Genomic DNA, 9,325 nt, shown 5'->3' on the forward strand with positions numbered 1-9,325 from the left:
AAGGGGGGCAGTCCGATTTGTAAAATTGGGAATGAAATGCTTGTAATACCTCAAAAACCCAAGGAACGCACAAACCTGTCTCTGCATTTCGGGATGGGGATATGCAAGCATCTCCCCCACCTTGTCCATTTGAGGCTTGAGCAAACCCTTCCCCATGGAATATCCCAGATAATGGGTTTTTGACATACCCAACTTGCACTTTTTAGGTTTGGCCGTCAACCCCGCCAGCCATTATCTGTCAAGCACTGCCCAAAGGCGGACAAGATGAGATTCCCAGTCATTACTGAAAATGACCACTTCGTCAAGATAGGCACCTGCTTACACAGAATGAGGATGCAGGATCTGATCCATCATTCACTGAAAGGTCAGCAGTGAACCATGGAGAACAAAAGGGAGTGCCATAAATTCAAACAACTCGTCCAGAGTAGTGAACGCGGTCTTCTCACAACTAGACTCCTTCAAGGGGACCTGCCAATAACATTTTGTTAGTTCAAGGGTAGAGATATATGAAGCCTGCCCAAGCTTTTCCAACATCTCGTCCACATACAGCATCGGGTATGCATCAAACGTGGAAATCTTATTCAAATGCCTAAAATCAATACATAACCAAACAGTAGGACTTTGAGACAAGTACAATTGAACTTCGACAGATAATGCCTAATTGGAGTATCACTTGGACATCCTCTTGTATCACTTGTTGCCTCTGGTAGGTGATACAGGAGCACCTGTATAGTAACACCAGGTGGAGTGACAATCTTGTGTTCTGCAATCGTCGTCTGGCCAGGTTCCCCTCAATCAGCGATAGCAATTCCGCTTTCTGAGTGTCAATTAAGTCATCCCCAATAGCAACCTCAGTCTGGGTGACTGCTACAACTGTGACCAGGACTTTATGATGGTTGTGCCACTCCTTTAAAAGATTGATATGCAAAATTTATATGGGTTTCTGCTGCCCGAGAATTCTGATTTTTTAATTCACTGGGGACATGCGCTTGTTCTATCACTGAAATTTAAGTGGATCGGATGGGATCAACACCAGCACGCAATCCCCATTCTTAAACTTGTTAAGTTTGCTTGTCCTGTCGTAATTACATTTCTGTGCTTCCTGCTTGCGCTGCTGATGTCCACCGCAATAGAGGACATTCTGGCAATCTGCTCTTGTAGTGACACGACTCAGTCGACAAACCTGCCCCCAGGGGTTGTCTTGCGAGTCTCCGTCCATTCTTCCCAAAAAATGTCCCAACACCCCATGTGGCCACCGGCCAAATAATAGTTTGAAAGGGCTCATCCCAATTGTCACTTGCGGGGCTTCCCAGACAGCAAATAGGAGGAAAGGTACTACAGTCTCCCAGGAAGTTGTATCATTACAGGCTACCCCCTAAATTATCTGTTTTAGGGTTAGGGGTTTTATTAAATTGTTCAGTCAGGCCATTCATCAGCAGATGATAAACCATGGAGTGTAACTGCTTAATTGCGAAATTTTCGCATTAACTGCTTCATGAAGCAAGACATAAAGTGTGTGCCCTGATCAGTGAGAATCTCACAAGGGATACCAATATGTGTGAACATATCCGACAGTGCTTTTGCAATAGTTTGGGCATCCGGCTATTGCAACACTGCTCCTTCTTGGTATCTTGTGGCAAAATTGATTAACATGAGCTTATACAGAAAGTCACTTTTACTTCTGGGAAGCAGGCCAACAATATCTAATCCCACCTTCTTAAAGGGGACGTCTAAAATAGGCATTGGTATAAGGGGTGCCCTGGTGGGACTGTGAGTGGAAACTATTTGACAGTCAGGACAGGACTTACAAAATTGCTCCACATCCCGGCCCATATTCACCTAATAAAAGCGTTTTGAAATATGTTCCCGCGTCTTTTCTGTGCCGAGGTGCCCCCCAAAACATGACTGTGAGCAATTTTTAAACCCTTCTCCCTATACTCACTTGGTACTACCAACTGCTCAATACGTCCATCACCCATACAATCAGAAATCACCAGATACAAAAAACCATCCTTAAGTAAAAAATTTGGTGTTTTAAAATTTCTTCAGAGAGTAAGAGTCATTTGCGACGTGGGCTTATATGAATGCAAAATCCAAGTTGTTATTGGCTCGCTGTAGGCAAGCAAACTTTGCCTGGATAACAGTCTCCTCTTCATCTGTATTTGATGCAGAATCGTGTTCACCTCCATCAACTACTGTGTCCAATGCAGCATCGCACTCATCTCCCACTGCTAATTCGTTTTCGTCTGTGTCCAGTCTGGGGAGGCTGTTGGTGCGTGCAATGGCGTGGAAAAGTTTGCCCGCTGTCTCGGGTCTTCACTTGAGGATTCATCCCCCAGCTTGCTGAACAACTCTGGTTCAATTTCAAACACTTTGCCTTGACTGACATTGTCTGCGGTGAACCCCTCTCTATCCACTAAGCATAGGCGCTCTGCAGGTTGGCAGGGTCCCGTGGGAGGAGGACATTCTTTTTTCCTACTAGGAGTGGTCAGGGTGAGGTGTCTGATATGGCAGTCCAATCCTTAAACTTCTTCCCTTTAAAATTCAAAGGGAGTAATATAGTCTTGTATGTTTTAATGTCCCCATGGAAACAGCAGATGTTCACTTTGTATGTGGTCATAAGGGGTCCGCTGGTGCAAGTCATGGTGGACTACACAGAGGTCGCTACCAGGGTCCAACAGTGCCGAGAGTTCCCGTCCAGCCAATGTAATAGAGACCTTAAAATTGTCCTCCTTTAATACCTTGGGGAAAACTTTCGAACCACGTACCTGGGCCACACCGATAGCCATTGTTTGTGCAGGTGGGAGGTGACACTTCCACACCAGATGTCCCAGTTGATCACAGCGAAAGCAGCTGCAATTAATTCGCACCATTGTGTTCACACTCTGGCGACTTCTACCTGTGATGCTGGCGACCCTGCTGACTGGATCGAAATCGGTCAAGCCTGGGGAGCCCCGTTGTTTCTAGGTGGCTTGTGAACCCTCTAGTCTGCGGGTCAGATCCAGCAGCAAGTGGATGTTGTTCTGTGGCATTTCATCAAAAGAGCTCTCATCTATCCTTGACAGGACTGCATCAATAGCAAGCTTCTCCACAATGTGCTTAATGTCTCCATGGAATCAGCTTTGAATCAGGTCCACAAAACCCTGGATCTGTCCTTGTACAGGACGATCCGGATCAATATGCCACAGCGGAAACAGCAGCCCTTGACAACCGGACTCACAGCCATGTAGAGGTGGACCTGTTGCTTCAGGCAGTCATAATCATCTAGCCTATCAAGAGGGAGATTCCGTATAGCTTGGAGGGCTTCTCCAGTTAAAAACGGGGCCAAAATAGCTGCTCAAACTCCCCTGTCCCGGCGCATCAATGTTGCCATACATTCAAAGAAGACTAGGAAACACTCTGGATCATCTGAGGGAGTCACCTTCGGCAGCACATCTTGTGGCTGCGCCAAGGCAGGTGTGGCCGCCAGAGCCTCATCTTGCTCTGGATTTTGCCATACTTCTTGGGGATCCATCAGTGCAAGGTCCCCACTTCTGGTACTATGTGACATGCGAGTCCCTGTTTTGAACCCCAAAGCACAAGGCTAAGGCTCAATGCTTTAGCAAAACCAACTTTATTCTGCTTGAAAACAGGAACAGCGTGGTTATTTATTGTATCTGGATCTACCACTCTCCCATACACAGACACAGCAATCAGGCAGGGTCATGGCCAAGTAAAAAGTTTATAATGTTTCTTGCATCACCCATCAATGACAGACACTTATAGCGTGAACACGATCAACTCGGATTTGCTTTTGCTGTGAGCAGCTATAGTACTGGGAGCCTGCGTTGCCCCGGCAAGTGATAGGCTGTCTTCCACAGACGCAGTGATCACACTTCAGGGCACTTTTTGCCGTGTTGTCCCATTGGGAGGAAGCCCAAAAGAGTTTAGAAACCTTACAAAATATATACTATTGGAGCCCAACCTCCCTTCCAGTATCATTTCTTGGGTAAATTCCAACATGGTCAAAACTCTGCCCCTTACATTTATTTATAATTATTCTAAATGCTAAAACTATTTGAAATTATTGTCTATGCCAGATGAATGGTAATCTATTTGCTGATGTATCACCAGTATCTAACTTAATACGGGGAAGGAATACATCTTCTCCTGTATGATCACCAGTCATGATTTTGCTGGCAATTTAATGTTTATGTAGTTTTACATAGGCTTTATTTGTTGACAGATAAAACACAACTGAACTACTATTGTTCTTAGCGAAGTGGATGTGTATAAGTTATTTTGTTTGATACATTGGGCAGTGGGCTCACCACCTATGGGAGGGGCCAAGGAGGTCAGGTGCAGTGTGAGTTGGGTGGTGGCCGAAGGTGGGGACCTTAGCGGTACAATCCTCAGCTACAGAAGGTGGCTCTTGGGACATGGAATGTCACCTCTCTGAAGTGGAAGAAGCCTGAGCTAGTGCACAAGGTCGAGAGGTTCCGGCTAGATATTGTCGGACGCACCTTGACGCACAACTTGGACTCTGGAACCAATCTCCTTGAGAGGAGCTGGACTCTATACCACTCTGGAGTTGCCCCCGGTGAGAGGCGCTGAGCAGGTGTGGGCATACTTATTGCCCCCTGACTTGGAGCCTGCACATTGGGGTTTACCCTGGTGGACGAGAGGGTAGCCTCCCTCCGCCTTCGGGTGGGGGGATGGGTCCTAACTGTTGTTTGTGCATATGTGCCGAACAGCAGTTTGGAGTACCCACCCTTTTTGGAGTCCCTGGAGGGGGTGCTAGAGGGCATACCTTCTGGGGACTCCCTCGTACTGCTGGGAGACTTCAATGCTCACGTGGGCAATGACAGTGAGACCTAGAAGGGCGTGATTGGGAGGAATGGCCCCTCCCGATCTGAACCAGAGTGGTGTTTTGTTATTGGACTTCTGTGCTCATCACGGATTGTTCATACCGAACACCATGTTCAAGCATAGGGGTGTTCATATGTGCACTTGGCACCAGGACACCCTAGGCCTCAGTTCAATGATCGACTTTGTGGTCGTGTCTTCGGACTTGCGGCCACATGGTTTGGACAGTCGGGTGAAGAGAGGGGTGGAGCTGTCAACTGATCACCATCTGGTGGTGAGTTGGCTTCAATGGTGGGTGAGGATGCCAGTTAGGCCCGGTAGGCCCAAACGTGTTGTGCGGGTCTGCTGGGAACGTCTGGCAGAGTCCCATATCAGAAGTAGCTTCAACTCCCACCTCCGGCAGAACTTCGACCAAGTCCCGAGGGAGGTGGGGGACATCGAGTCCAAATGGGCCATGTTCCGTGCCTCTGTTGTTGAGGCGGCTGACTGGAGCTGTGGCTGTAAGGTGGTCGGTGCCTTTCGTGGCGGCAATCCCCGAACCCGTTGGTGGACACCGGCGGTGAGGGATGCCGTCAAGCTCAAGAAGGAGTCCTACCAGACCCTTTTGTGCTGTGGGACTCTGGAGGCAGATAATAGGTACCGGCAGGCCAAGTGGAATGATGCTTCGGTGTTTGCTGAGGCAAAAATTTGGGCATGGGAGGAGTTTGGGGAGGCCATGGAGAATGACTTTCAGATGGCTTCGAGAAGATTCTGGTCCACTGTCCGGCGTCTCAGGAGGGGGAAGCAGTGCAGTGTCAACACTGTATATGGTGGGGATGGTGTGCTGTTGACCTTGACTCAGGACGTTGTGGGTCGGTGGGGGGAGTACTTGGAAGACCTCCTCAATCCCACTAACATGCCTTCCAATGAGGAAGCAGATCCTGGGGACTCGGAAGTGGGCTCCCCCATCTCTGGGACTGAGGTTATCGAGGTGGTCAAAAAATTCCTTGGTGGCAGGGTCCCTGGGGTGGATGAGATATGCCGGGACTTCCTCAAGGCTCTGGAAGTTGTAGGACTGTCTTGGTTGACATGACTCTGAAACATCGCATGGACATCAGGGACAGTGCCTCTGGATTGGCAGACCGGGGTGGTGGTCCCCCTCTTTAAGAAGGGGGACCGGAGGGTGTGTTCCAACAGCTTCAGGAGAGGAGGGGCCATCGGATAGTCAAACCCCGGATTCAGGAGGAACAGTGTGGTTTTCGTCCTGGTCGTGGAACAGTGGACCAGCTCTACACCCTTAGCAGGGTCCTGGAGGGTGCATGGGAGTTTGCCCAACCAGTCTACATGTGTTTTGTGCCCTTGGAAAAGGCGTTCGACCGTGTCCCTCGGGGAATCCTGTGTGGTGTGCTCCGGGAGTATGGGGTATCGGACCCCCTGATAAGGGCTGTTCGGTCTCTTTACAACCAGTGTCAGAGCGGCAGTAAGTCAAACCCGTTTCCAGTGAGAGTTGGACTCCGCCAGAGCTGCCCTTTGTCACCGATTCTGTTCATAACTTTTATGTACAGAATTTCTAGGCGCAGCCAGGGTGTTGAGGGGGTCTGATTTGGTGGACTCAGGATCGGGTCGCTGCTTTTTACAGATGATATTGTCCTGTTTGCTTCATCAGGCCATGATCTTCAGCTCTCTCTGAATCGGTTTGCAGCTGAGTGTGAAGCGGCTGGGATGGAAATCAGCACCTCCAAATCCAAGACCAAGGTCCTCAGCCGGAAAAGGGTGGAGTGCCCTCTCAGGGTTGGAGGCGAGATCCTGCCCAAGTGGAGGAGTTCAAGTATCTTGGGGTCTTGTTCACGAGTGAGGGAAGAATGGAGCGTGAGATCGACAGGCGTATCAGTGCGGCGTCGATTTACGTTCCTACCCTCACCTATGGTCACGAGATATAGGTAGTGACTGAAAGAACAAGATCGTGAATACAAGCGGCTGAAATGAGTTTCCTCCGCAGGGTGTCTGGGCTTTCCCTTAAAGATAGGGTGAGAAGCTCAGTCATTCAGGAGGGGCTCAGAGTAGAGCCGCTGCTCCTCCGTATCGAGAGGAGTCAGATGAGGTGACTCGGGCATCTGATCAAAATGCCTCCTGGACGTCTCCCTGGTGATGTGTTCCTGAAACATCCAACTGGGAGGAGGCCCTGGGGAAGACTCAGGACACGCTGGAGGAGCTATGTCTTCTGGCTGGCATGGGAACGCCTCGGGATTCTCCCAGAAGAGCTAGAAGAAGTGGCTGGAGAGAGGGAGGTCTGGACATCTCTGCTCAAGCTGCTACCCCCGCATCCCGACCTTGGATAAGCGGAAGAGGATGGATGAATGGATGGGTATGCACATTAAATTGGTTATATTATTATGAGAGTATCATTGATGTATTCTCCCAATGAAGACAAATAAAATTATATACAGTATAGATATATACTATATGATATACGGTTCTGATGAATAATGAGCGTTGCATGAAAACATCACATGAAAATGTTGTACAATTTTGCTGATCTTTATATATTTATTTATATATATATATATATATATATATATATATATATATATATATATATATATACTCAGCAAAAAAAGAAACATTCCTTTTTCAGGACTGTGTATTTCAACAATAATGTTTTAAAAATCCAAATAACTTTACAGATCTTCATTGTAAAGGGTTTAAACAATGTTTTTCCATGCATGTTCAATTAACCATAATCAATTAATTAGCATGCACCTGTGGAATGGTCGTTAAGACCTTAACAGCTTACAGAAAGTAGGCATTTAAGGTCACAGTTCTAAAAATGCAGGACACTAAAGAGATGTGTCTACCGACTGTAAAAAACACCCAAAGAAAGATGCCCAGGGTCCCTGCTCATCTGCGTGAACGTGCATTAGGCATGCTTCAGGGAGGCATGAGGACTGCTGATGTGGCTAGGGCAATAAATTGCCATGTCCGCACTGTGAAATGCCTAAGACAGCACTACAGGGAGACAGGAAGGACAGCTGATCATCCTCGCAGTGGAAGACCACGTGTAAAAACACCTGCACAGGATCGGTACATCCGAATATCACACCTGCGTGACAGGTACAGGATGGCCACAACAACTGCCCGAGTCACACCAGGAACACACAATCCCTCCATCAGTGCTCAGACTGTCCACAATAGGCTGAGAGAGGCTGGACTGAGGGCTTGTAGGCCTGTTGTAAGGCAGGTCCTTACCAGACATCACCAGCAACAACGCCGCCTATGGGCACAAACCCACCTTCGCTGGACCAGACAGGAGTGGCAAAAAGTGCTCTTCACTGATGAGTCACGGTTTTGTCTCACCAGGGGTGATGGACGGATTCGTGTTTATCGTCGAAAGAATTGAGCACGTCTGGGACCTGTTGAATCGCAGGGTGAGGGCTAGGGCCATTCCCCCCAGAAATATCCAGGAACTTGCAGGTGCCTTGGTGGAAGAGTGGGGTAACATCTCACAGCAAGAACTGACAAATCTGGTCCAGTCCATGAGGAGGAGATGCACTGCAGTACTTCAAGCAGCTGGTGGCCACACCAGATACTGACTGGTACTTTTGATTTTGAGCCTCCCTTCATTCAGGGACACATTGTGAAACATTTTTAGTTTATGTCTTATGGTGTTGACTCTTTTAGTGTTCATACAATTATTTACACATTAAGTTTACTGAAAGTAAAAACAGTTGAAAGTCAGAGGACGTTTTTTTTTTTTGCTGAGTATATATATATATATATATATATATGTATATATAGTCATGTTTCAGGCACACTGACAAAACACTGAGGAATGTCTCTTTAAGCAGTCTTTATTCCTGTTCTTGAAAGAACAGTATTGGAGACTTCCAAAGAATCATTGCAGCCACAATAAACTTCTTTACTTGCTTGGCACTCTTCCTGGAAATTTAAAGAATTAACATGAATCTCTGTCAGCCAAATTTTGCATTGTGAATGATCTGTAAAGTAGAAAATTTGACCAGGTAGTGACCAGGAAGCATAGTAAATCAATTGATTTTAAAGATTCTGTTACCACGAGATATGAGACATGCATGGAACTCCACCTGATTCAACAACAACATTTATTTATATAGCACATTTTCATACAAAAAGTGCTTCCACACTGTCAAACTGTTACCTGTTTACGTATTTTGTCTGTAATTGAATCAGCTGTAAAAACAGAAAGTGCAGCCCAATGGCCACTATATACAGTATATGTTCACTGCTTTTGCATATAGTGTATAAATTGAATAATGATTTTATTAGGATATACTGTCTTGAAAAGAGAAACTATTATATTCAGTTAAAAAAACAGCCTTGGGTAGCAAGGTGTAATACTTAACATTGTTGTCTCACATCTCCAGCTTAATTCGACTATACTGAATTGATGATGGATAGGTAGTTCTGAAAGTAAATTGATGGACGATTGAAATTTTTATTCTTTTTACTTACATATCTGTTACAG

The 9,325-nt window shown here is 46.7% G+C and overlaps 1 protein-coding gene across 2 annotated transcripts in view; it reads left to right on the forward strand.

The window, feature by feature from the left end:
- Positions 1-9,325, forward strand: part of LOC120535666 (killer cell lectin-like receptor subfamily B member 1B allele B) — a 185,807-nt gene that overhangs the window by 13,783 nt on the left and 162,699 nt on the right. The window lies entirely within an intron of this gene.

The sequence above is a fragment of the Polypterus senegalus genome, chromosome 9 (genome assembly GCF_016835505.1).
Source record: "Polypterus senegalus isolate Bchr_013 chromosome 9, ASM1683550v1, whole genome shotgun sequence".
Lineage (NCBI taxonomy): Eukaryota > Metazoa > Chordata > Cladistia > Polypteriformes > Polypteridae > Polypterus > Polypterus senegalus.